The 12,003-nt window shown below is 44.3% G+C and overlaps 1 protein-coding gene and 1 long non-coding RNA gene across 2 annotated transcripts in view; one reads left to right on the top strand and one right to left on the bottom strand.

Annotated features, from left to right (window-relative positions):
* LOC138487730 (uncharacterized) overlaps positions 1-12,003 on the bottom strand; it is a 187,402-nt gene that overhangs the window by 82,552 nt on the left and 92,847 nt on the right. The window lies entirely within an intron of this gene.
* Positions 10,710-12,003, top strand: part of LOC138487729 (interleukin-18-like) — a 142,992-nt gene continuing 141,698 nt past the window's right edge. Inside the window, exon 1 of the mRNA XM_069614277.1 lies at positions 10,710-10,859. The gene's annotated coding sequence lies outside the window, so the exon portion shown is untranslated. The remainder of the gene's footprint in view (positions 10,860-12,003) is intronic.

Here is a 12,003-nt window from a genome sequence, read left to right on the forward strand (position 1 = left end):
ATCGGCTCCGCCGGGCATTGTTTTCTTTCTGTGGTGCTTGTGAATGCGCCATGTCAGCGCAAACTCTTACTCTGCCTTTCGGCTCTGCAGCATATTGAGATTTTTCCTTGCTGCCTTCTTGATACACGCTGGCCAGCGCTCCTCGCCTTTCCTTTCTCCTAGGCATAATTCCATGTCCACGTTGTCCTGCAACGGGTTGCAGACGTGGTTGCCCGTTCCATCCTTTGAGTAATTCCCTGTCCCTCATCCTTATCACTAATGCCCTGCATCACTGGTTGATGCAAGTTCGACCTCCTTATCTGGACAGAGGATCTTCAAGCCCCAAATCCTCGTCCAACAGAAGAAGACCTTCACTACTCTTCCGACTGGATAGGAACTACACCATCTCTGGGGTTTTTCCCTTCAATTTGGTTTTTTCCACATTTCTGCAAGACCCTCTGTTTTTAACCAAAGGTCTGACAGAAACCCTGGAGTGACCTACTCAAAGACTTTGCCTGCTACCCTCGGTCAGTGAAATACTAAACCTAACATGGGGAAAGAAAAGAAATAAGAGATTTATTATAGGTAAACAAGAATTTCCTACTAATCAATCGACAAAGATATATACGATTCCAGGATAGAAAACCATAGAGGGGACTGCCTGGGACCCTTACAAGAAAGACTCAGCAATGTATTCATGTCTGAGTCTCAGGGTAGATAGGCTTTGTTGATTGAATCTCTTAAACGCCAGTTTGCAAAGAAAATGTGCGGATAAAGAGAAATCTGGTGTTAGATAACTTTCATTTATTAATATGGAAATCGAAAGGTTACAATGGTTTTTTTAAAAATGAAAAGCAAAATAACATCTCTTAAATAGGTGATCTCATTCTTTTACAAGAAACATGGCTGACAAATGAAATTTGGTTAGATGGATTTAAAATTATCCAACAATTTGCCTATAAACATAGGGTAGGTCGCCCTGCACGTGGTCTATTAAATGAATTCAGAAATTCTACATTTCAATCAATAAACATTGTATCAGATAATATTCTGAGTATTTTAGCTGTCTCTGTGCTATTTAAAACTAGTGATAAAAAGATAACATTCTTATTTTAAACTTATGTTGGAATTCAAAGAATTCAGAAATAGACCACTTTCTTAACCAGATTTCGCAGTGTATCGGTAGTTGGCTGATTAGTGGAGAAACTCATGTGATTATGGCGGGAGAGCTTAACTCCTGCTATAGGCAAGATTATAACTCAGAGAAAAAATTCTTGCACCACCGTAAATAAAAAATGGATAAATGTTATTCAAGAATGGGCCCTGTTGGTTGCAAACGGAAATGTGTATGGAGACCGCGTGCAAATGCTAACCTGGACAAGAAGAGATCAGATGTCGAATATTGATTATTTTATTTTATCTAAATCAATGTTTAAAATATGTAATCAATTTGGGATCAAACCGGCAAACTTGAGTGATCACAATCTACTTATGAAAACATTTGAATTGTACACTAATCAGTTAGACTCTGACTGAAATCAGAAATTGGTTTTGAGTAGTAGTGGAAATCATATTAAATAGTTCAGTTGGGGTGGAATTTATTGAAAAAGGAAAGTGAAAAATTACATGAATACGGCACCCAAAGCTGAAATTTATGCATGTTGTATAAGCTCATGTTTTCAAGAATTCACATGGGACGGGGAAACTCCTAGAGTACGCCAGAGTAAGAAAACTACACACGTACATCGCTTTGATCTGTTGGTATGGGATCAAAAGGAAAAAACATGGGGCCAATCTTAAACAATTGCGTCTGACGCATAATGAACTAGACATATATTATCAAAAGATAAGAGCACATAAAAATTGGCTTTGGAATCATAGATTCCTGTGGTACAGCAAGATAGTGAAGAGATGCTGCAGTGCCTGGTCCGAAGTATCTTGAATCAAGTTGTGGTCAAATTGAAGCACAAAGTAATGGGGTTAATTAAACAGATTGGAGGATACATTGGGCTGACATATATCCGCCAACTCCCTACAATTAGAAGTTGAATAGTAATTTGTCTACATGGGATGTGGACTTTCAACAAGACGATATTAAGTGTCTAATCACAAAATCTTCAGGATCTAATGCTGCAAGGCTGAATATCCTCACTAGCTTGCTGTTCAAACAGACCAATGATCTGTGGTCATTAATAATTACACTACTCTTCACAGATATTGTTTAATACTTGTACTATGCCAGAGTCCTGGAAAGAATCCATCCTTATTCCAGTGTTCAAAAAAGGCAATTGTTTGGATCCGAACAACTGTCGGCCCATTGCCATTCTAGACTCTGATAGTAACATTTTTGCAGCACTCATCTTGGAAAAGTTGGAAATGTGGATTATAGAAAAAAACATCCTATCCAAATTTCAATGTGGTTCTAGGAAGGAACTATCAACAACATTGAATGGACTAATTTTGTCAGTCTGAAATGATGGAACCAGTCCCTGGGAGAATTCTTCACCGACCAAAATATGTGTGGCTTTGATAGACTTCGCCAAGGCATTTGACATGGTCAATCGCCATCTTTTATGGAAAAAATGGAGAAAGTGGGGGATACCGCCATCCCTGTTATCTGTTCTTTAATATGTGCATGAAGGTACATCAGTGAAAGTCAGATTGATATGAAGGGATCACTCAATGACAACTTCCCCACATCCAAAGGATTGCATCAAGGCTGCATAGTTGCACCATGTTTATTTAACTTATATCTAGCCTATCTGGATGAAACATTAAGGAATGCTGCGCTGATCAGTCCTAAAATTGGCAGACAAGGAATCAGCTGATTATCCTATGCAGATGATATCGCCCTCTTGGATAGCTCGCCAATGGGACTAGAGAGCGTTCTCACAGCATTGAGTAATTACTCAAAAACGAATGATCTAATCATAGTCATATAATCACATTTATTAATCGCAGGAAGGAAACCAGTCAAGTGAAAGGGTCTATTCATGGTATCTGTATTGAAACCAGGAGCGAGGTTATCTATTTGGGATTCAATTTGTCTAAACAGTATAACAAGGTGGTGACGATTCAAAACATTGGGAATTAAATAGATCAACTGGCATTCCAAACAAAGCACATTTTTGACAGGCACTGTACATTTTCAATCAAGCATTTAATAAAATTCTATGTCGGCAAGGTAATCCCGAAGATATTGTATGGAACGGAGATAGAACCTACGGCGTATGACATTCCATGGGATAGACTGGAGGGCAGACTCTAGAACAGCGGTATTCAAATTGTGGGGCGCAGCCCCTGAGGGGTCCACAGGTGCATCCCTGGGGGGGGCCATGAGCGCTCAGCATGAAATGTTAAAAAAAATATTTTTATTTTTTATTTTTGTTTTTTTAGATTGGAAGAAATGGACAGGGTTGGCTCACATGTTCGGGCTGAAGCATGAAACTGTCTCAGCAAAAATGAAAAAGTGGCCCACAGTTGTAAATGGATATTCATTCCTTTAGTCACAGACTGGGCTTCATTACAACTATGGCGGTACGTTAACAACGGTGCCAGTAAACTACCGGCACCGTTGCTACCGTACTGCCATAGTACAAGTTGTGCTCGCAGGTGCCTGACAGCCCGCCAGGTCTGACATGGCAGGCCGTGTGGCACCCGCGAGCACAGCTCGTCGGATGCACCGGCACAGTTATTAATGGTGCCGGTGCATCCAAGCTCCCCACTCCCATTGAGCCCTATGGGGCTCCAATGGGACTGGGGATCTACCGGCACCGGCACCCGCGAAAGGGCAATTATCAGGTCCGCCTAACTCGGCATGACCCAGTAATTGCCCATTTGCGGGTGACAGACCCACATGCAACGCCGGCGGCAGCCATGCCGGTTTTACCGGCACAGCTACCGCCAGGGTTGTAATGAGGCCCACTGTTTCCATAGTACCCAAGGGGGTGCTTTGTGTTAAAATGTAAGTCAATGGTGATATATTCTGCAACAATGGTCAAAATTACTTACTGCATAGTAAAGTAACTCATCAAACTGGTCCACATTGGCCAAAATGGTGGCCCATTTTGACTGGCCCACACTAGCATTTTACATTTTTGGTACAGGCATTGCCCTATAGGCCAGTCCGAGCCTGGCAGCTCATTCATAATGGCGAGGGGGCGCCCATCCAGTGACCCCTTACCCATTATGGAGGCGCTAAGGAGTCAGCCCAGTGAAACAGTGAGCACTCCCTCAGCTGCTTTTTCCAGCTGATGGAGTGCTCCTGGGCTGGCTGAACTGTCAAAGGGAAACACTGTTTCCCTTTGACAGTTCAGTTTAGTTCCCCATCCGCACATGCTCACTGAGCCATGCAAGTGCTGGGGCGTTTTGCTTCACCAGCATTGCATAGCTCATTGGAAATTCTGGCTGGGGCACTGCATGTCTGTATGTCTGAGGGGGAGCTCCTGCGCCTCCTCGCACATACGGACAGAGCAGCCTGGAGCAGGGCGTGTCAGCACCCACACGTGGGTGCATAGTGGGTGGGTGCAGAGTGGGATTGTGGTGGGAGCAGAGTGGGGATAGCCCAGGGTGTGTGATGGAATGGGGAGAGACCAGGGACTAGGTAGGAGTGGAATGAGGGAGCACAGCGACTGTGATGGGAGCAGGTGGCGGCACGCTATACATACTGTCCATTTGGCATTTCTGGGGGGTCACGGCCTGCCCAAATTTTGCTCGGGGAGGCCCCAGCCAAAAAAGTATGAAGACCAATGCTCTAGAAGCAGGTCCTGGGTCTGCCACCCTCTCTTCCCATGGCGTCGTTACGATTTGAACTCGGTATTCTGTCGTTACGCTTCTGGTTTGACTGGCGTGTAAAATCTATTGTTGGCAAAATCTTTTTCCCTAAATCCAATTACTTGTTTATGAATCTTCATGACAGTGACAAAACATCCCCTTTTTTGAAATTAATGGAGAAATTTACTGACGCATTGCTCTCTCGGTTTGGTAAAGATCGTTGTGATTTACATGAAAATCCACTTGGATTAAAAAAAACATTAAATGAATTGGATTGGATTTATACATTAAGTCAAATCAGAGGTTATACAGTTCATTCCGCATTCTCAATTTTAGACAAAGCTTTGGAGGACATGCCGAAATACTTGACCCAATATCCGTGTTCATTTACTAGGTACCAATTCCTACAATTTTGATTAAAGGAATGGTTCGGTCAAAATTTTTTATTGCCCCTACGGGTCGGCCATGTGTTTTTAAGCCTAAATTGCTCGATTTTAGAAACAATTCCTATGGACCTTACCCAGGTTTTCGTCCATTAAACGCACACGAAAACAGGCATCAGGGAGCTGCCATTTTGTGATAATCCTATCATTTCCCCCATCGCCCTGGCTGACCTGCTTTTGCGGCACTAAATTATATCCCCCGCTCCTGAGCCTGTCATCAGCAGACGCGTACCGCCCATTTCACAACGCCAAAGCACGTCCCGTGTCAACATTCGCTGCGCTTCAGCTAATGACATGTCGCCATGGAAATGGCAGGACGCCTCTTTCCTCAATAAGTATAAACAGACCGTTTCACAACACACAGCAGCAGATTTTCGATTCCATTCCTCTCTCTCTGTTACTTTGAATATTCTGTGACTCGTTTCTGTGCTCTGGTCAGCTACCTTCGTTGCTTGTAGCCCGTGTGAACAGATACCAGTATTTTAGTTTGTTTAACACACAATGGATACAATAATGCCCTACATGTACGAGCCCGAGTATACCGAGGAGGAACTACTGGAAAGGGAAACACGCGAAAACGATGGGTCTTCGGACGGCAGTTGGGAGGACGATTCAACAGCTGAAGAGCCTGGACCTAGTCGCATGGACGGTGTTTCCACCTGGTGCACATGCAATCGGTGCGAGCTAATGCCAACCGAGGACGAGAACTGCTGCTGCTGTGAAAACTCGGGATGCGTGGCCTACATTTCGGAAGGCGAGCCACGACCGCAATGCACCACCGAGCTGCCAGACTTCAGGGCAGCCTGCCTCACACGGTCCGTGTTGAGGATAATGATGGTGCTTATGCACAAACTTCGCGCAACTGTTCGTCCTCGTAATCCGAGTAACGAGTAAGTATACTCTGCTTGTCATGCCACTCCTATTTCATGGTCTTCTACTATATGCAAAATTACATATACATATCATTGTAACGCACAAAGGTCTTTCAATAGTGTGCAGTGTCTAGATAGCATTTGTCCGAGCAGAATGCCATCAGTTACAAGAATTGTCATTGACAACAAACGTTTATTAAACTTATCTTGGTCATTTAAAAACAGTTTGTTTCATTCCTTTTCACAGGTGGTACAGGCTGGTGGCCTATTGTTCCTTTACATGGTGGCTTCGCAGGAGGCTTGACACCGCGTTCGAAGAGTGATACCCGCCTGTGCCGTTCGTGCCATAAGAGAAACGTTCCCGAGTGACAGCGGTCAGTACAGGGGATTTTCTCTCGCTGTGCTGCAACCTGAACTGTACAATGTGTAAAGTTTTGTATTTTTGTGTCATCAAAATAAGATACAAAATAAAACACCACATATATTTTAACAACAGTTGTTTCGATTTTTTAAATCAATCAAGTGTGTCTCCATTCAAGGATGGACGTCAGACATCTGTGCTCGGAATGGGTGAAGTTCAGGTCGCTGTGAAGCAGGGTGGTCACTATCTAAGCTAACATAATATATTATCAATAATGCAAGCACTAAATAAAACTTGTTCAAAGTCTTTCAGTCGGTTATGTCTCTATAAAAGTCACACATATATCTATACTATCAATTAACATTGGATTATACAGGCCTTAGGTCAAGGGTCTTGACCACTATAATACACTGTTTGAAGTGTGGGTCTGTGCTCACAAGAATCTCTGGTATGTGGCATTTGTTATTGATATGCAACGATATACTGCAGTAAGGGTCTAATGTTAGTTGGGGATCTGCTAGGTGGGCATCATGGCGTGGTCAGTGGTCTGGCACATGAAGAGAATACCTTGCAGGGACACAGGGTCAGAATGTCAGTAAGTTTCCACTGGCGAGGGTGCGTGGGCAAGGACACGTTTGTGGAGATGAACGAGCCATGTGCTTGGTTCAGACCGGTTCACATGCAGGACCGTGATCTCAGAGAGTGATGTGTTACATTTATTAGCTGTTGCAAATACCTCCGGAGTTTTCCAGTCAGAGTGGGAACGAGGGTGTGGGCCATGTGCTCTGCGCGCTGTACTATAGCAGTGAGGCCTGGTCACCAAAATGGAGTGTAAAGGGGGTACAAAAATGGATGCCCCGTGTCCTGCTCAGTGTTCCCACCTACGCGAATGTCATCCAAAGTTAACAGATGGCTTTACTACGGGATGTTGCAAAGAAAGAATGTATGCTCATTTCTAGTGAAGGTCAGCGGCTTTGATTTTCAGCTCGCGCCCTGAAGAGGCCCACAACTCGCACTGGATGTATAAGGTTCTATTGTTTTTTGACCTTGAGAGACAGGGACCATGCCGAAAGAACTTCATTTGAAGGGGGTGTGGGGGGTGCAATAACGTAAGAGACGATAAGGCAGAAAATTCTTAAACTAGACCGAGTTTCATGTTAGTTCAGTATATGAAAAATCGTTGTCAAGAGCACAGTGGGATTTACAGACTGCATTACGCAGAGACACAATAGAAATTGCAAATATAATGTAAGTAACTCTTTAGACGCTTTTATACCGGAATGAAGAATTAATGAATGGATGCATGAATAAATGAATGAATGAATAGCTTTGAAAACGTTTGTGGGATCGTCCTTGTAGCGGGCACATGGGCATGCAGGTCCACATTCCACATGCATGTAGACAAAAAGTCGTTTCTCATTGTGTACTAACCTCGATTTATTTTGTTAGTTTTCGCATTGATTTTAGAGCCGAACATACTCCATTGCACTATCCTTGAAAGCAAATAGTTTCAGCTTGGCCGTAATAAATAAAATGAATAATATTAATAAAGATCGGCTGGCGAGACTAATTATAAATTTTATGTTTTCAAAACAGGTATATACTTCCCTTTTGCCACTGCCACCAGTTTCAGACCCCGGCAGACGGTTTCTTCAACCGCCAGCTGCAGCTTAATGTAAACAACTGCACCATTCTGATGATCTTATGGGACGATCGCCAAGGGCCCATATGCCCTTACGCGGTACTAGCGGCTAGAAGCAACATATCAACTTTTACGCTGGCCTAGGGCCTACTTGATGGAACAGCCTTGTAGTTCAACGTGCGACAAAAGTGCTTCTTTGAACGAAAACCAACACCCTGTGTACCATAAAGGAACAGCGCGTGACTCACGATAAAATTTTACGGATTTGCGGATAGAGATAAAAGAAAATATATGACTTTCGGAGTTCATATGGCAATTGCTGAATATTCTATAAACATTTAATGTCAAATAAATGTACTTTACCAAATTTACTGTGTTGCTGTTTGATTTTAAAGTACAGTTTCATATTCCGAATTGTGGCGCGCTGTGTTGTGAGCTGATCTGTGTTGGTTTCCGGGTTCTGTGTGAAGTCGCGTAGAAGACGACTGGGCGGCACAGAAACGTCACGGAGAGAGGCGGGGAATATGAATGTTTTGATAATGTCAGGCTCAGGGGCGGGGGATATGATTTAGTGCCGCAGAAGCAGGTCAGCCAGGGCGATGGGGCAAGTGTTAGGATTATCACAAAATGGCAGCTCCCTGGTGCCTGTTTTCGTGTGCGTTTAATGGACGAAAACTCGGGTAAGGTCCATAGGAAATTTTTCTAAAATCGAGCGACTTAGGCTTAAAAACACAAGGCCGACCCGTAGGGACAATAAAAAATTTTGACTAAACCATTCCTTTAAATCTCCTCCCCACAGGGGAAACTCACTATGTCCGTGCCACAAACATTGACAAAACTTTATAATGTTTGTGCTCATTGTCACAACCTAAGAAAACCAGAAACTCTGAAACATTTATTGGCGGAATCCCTTAAATTGTCCGAACTTAGAAAAAAGCATTTGGGTCACTTTTTTAGTCAGAATAAGGATGTTTATCCAGATGATTTTTGTAACCGAATGTGTGCGGGAAGTGAATTGTTTTTAGCGTTTGCAATTGTAAAAATGTTGGATGATTTAGGTTTATTAAATTCTGGTAAAGATGATTAAATGAAATGTACTTTAATGCAGGTTATTCCTGAAATGTTTAAGTGATATGGTGTAGGGAAATTATTTTATTAAATTAAGTTTTTCTTTTATTTATTGTATAAAAATTGAATATAAATTGTTGTATTTTATGATTTGTGAAAGATCAAATATTTGTTCAAAACACAATAAAAAATAAAATTTTCCAAAAGCCCAGCATTGTAGGATGCACCCAGTTTATCATTAACCGCAGCCGGCTAACCCACTGAGCTATTTTAGCATATAATCATTGCACATGGCATGCCACGTGCACTTGATGGGTTCTAGTTTCTTTCGTAAGGTAGAAATACTTTTCGTATCGTATTTTTACAAAATAAATAGAAGCAGGCTTCTAAACAAAATCCGAATGTGGCTCTTTGCCGGCCGTCAGTTCCTGTCTAGCTGATGCAAGCCACATTGAGGCTGCACTGTCTGTGAACTTTCGACTTAACCGCGGATATGGTCATGCAAGTAGAAGAAAAAAAACATTTGAAAAAAACGGAATTGCTGGATATTGGGACTGGTACATAACCGTTTGTTTATCGCACTCCATACACAAAGTTCTTGCTTCGCGCGAAATAATCAGTGTTATTATCACTTACTATCATATCATACTCGCATTCGATGTATTTGGCCAGTACCTAAAGAATCAAAAGCTGATTCGGATAACGCCATACTTAATCACATATACCGCCGACGTCAACCCACTGAGCTATCATGCCAGAGGACTGCAACAAAGAGCTATTCTGAGTGTGTAAGTATGAGACGGGGCTTTAAAGATGTAATTGACAAGTTGATACGGTTTTCTGAAACGACTAACACGCATTGTACGCACGCCACTGGACTGTGACCCCTCTCAGGTACTGTTGCGTAAGAAAAAAACAATGATTTATTGTGTGGTCTCGTGTTATGTTACGTGTGCTACCGTAAGTTTCGACCCGCTGTTTAGACATCAGCATTTTACGTGTAAAGACTTGTTGGTCCATATTTGTACCAATTTCAGTTGGGTGATATTGTATGTAAATATGTGCTCTGTAAATCGCTTTTGGTTAAGGCGCTATATAAATAATACATCATTATCATCATATTTGGAATTGGGAAAACTGAAGTACAATTCCCATAATGCAAAGAGTTGAAGAGTCAGGAGCTGACGGCGTTACGCATCACATGGAACTACTTGGCAGCAATAGATGTCAGGGCTTTAAGAAGGCACCCTGTGGGAGATTCGCAGAGGGGTTTTAAATTCAGCATGGAGATGGGGCCCTGCTGGCCCTCAACCCAGGGCAGGACCCCACTCCTCTTTCTGCAGGCTGCAGTGAAAGAGCATCTTTCTACAACTGTGCATACGAGATAGAAAGGGTATTAACTTCAAGTCCCTCTTCCTCGCCCCAATTCTTACCATTGAGTTTGTCCCGCCCTCTCAGGACCTCTTTTACAAGATTTTTTCCATTGGCTCCTCCCCTCCCAGGAGGTATAACCTCCCCCATACCTACAACTCCCCATATATTTTGTTCCTGCCGGAACGTCTTCTCGGCGTGGGGGCAGAAGAGCAGCACCAGCTGGTGGCCCGCGTCAGGCGACTCTCCTGCACGGCTTGAGGGTTTGGAGGATGCCTGGCGGGTCCCCTGTGGGGTACCGCGGATCCGCTTCCCTGGGTCGGGGTTCCGTGCCCTGCCCCGGGTGTCAGGTGAGACTCTGGCATTGGGGTGGCAGGGGGGCTTCTGTGTCCTCCTCTGCGGCTGTGTTGGGCCAGGGCGAACCGGAACGGAGAACATTTCATGACTGCGCCGTTTTTGCTGCGCCTATCGAAAATGTCGACTTTGGACATTTCTTTTCGCCCCCCTTTTCACTGCATATATATGTGCAGGTGTCAGTATAGTAAATAATTAATGGGTGTAGTAACGGGGCCGGGGTGGGGGTATATATACAGTGAAAAGGGGGTTAAAAATAAAATCGACATTTTCAGGAGGCGCAGTAAAAACGGCACAGTAATCCCGTAGATCCCAGTTTATTGGTGCCCAGTTCTGCACTCGGGAAGGAACGGTTCGGCTCCTTCTGGGCAGGGTGGTCCGGCTTAGGAACCTGTTGTGTGGTGTTTTGTGCAAGGACTGGGCTAAAGCTAGGGGGGAGTTGTGTCTCCAGGGCCGTATGGCTTCCTGGGTCTTTGTGGTCCCTCGGGCACAGCTGCATTTGAGACCATTGGTTCATCACATGCAGTCCCGTTGGGGCCCAGAGTCTCAGACTTACAGCACTTTCCTCCCAATCACGTTGGCCCTACAGGGGGCTCTTCACTGGTGGTCCTTCTGGTCTCATCTCCAGAAGAGTGTGGACTTGTCCCCAGAGTCGCTGACCATAGTTACTACCGATGCCAGCAACCTGGGTTGGGGTGCCACTCTCCAGGGCCTGTCTAATCGGGTGCAGTGGAATGTGGGGGACAAGCAGCATTCTTCCAATTGGAAAGAGCTGGCCGTCATCCAGAGGACTCTGATGTTCTTCAGGGAAGTCGATCCAGGGGAGGACTGTGCTGGTTTGGACAGACGATACCATGGCCCTGCCCTATGTGAATCATCAGGGGGGATGGGATCCCGGTCTCTGGAGACTCTGCCATTGTCCAGCGGCTCGTGGGCTGAGTCGCACCTGGTCTCTCTGCAGGCAGTCCATATTCAGGGGGTGGGCAATATGACAGCCACCAAACTCAGCAAGGTGTTCCCGGTGTCAGGAAAAATGTTGCTTTGTCCCGAAGTCTTTCGGGAGATTTGCAGGAGGTTTGGTCGACTCTGGGTGGACCTCTCGGCTCCCCAGTTCTGTTCCCGGGCTCTGCCTCCCAGGGA

Source organism: Ambystoma mexicanum, chromosome 9 (genome assembly GCF_040938575.1).
Source record: "Ambystoma mexicanum isolate Mex_15411 chromosome 9, UKY_AmexF1_1, whole genome shotgun sequence".
NCBI classification, from domain to species: Eukaryota; Metazoa; Chordata; class Amphibia; order Caudata; family Ambystomatidae; genus Ambystoma; species Ambystoma mexicanum.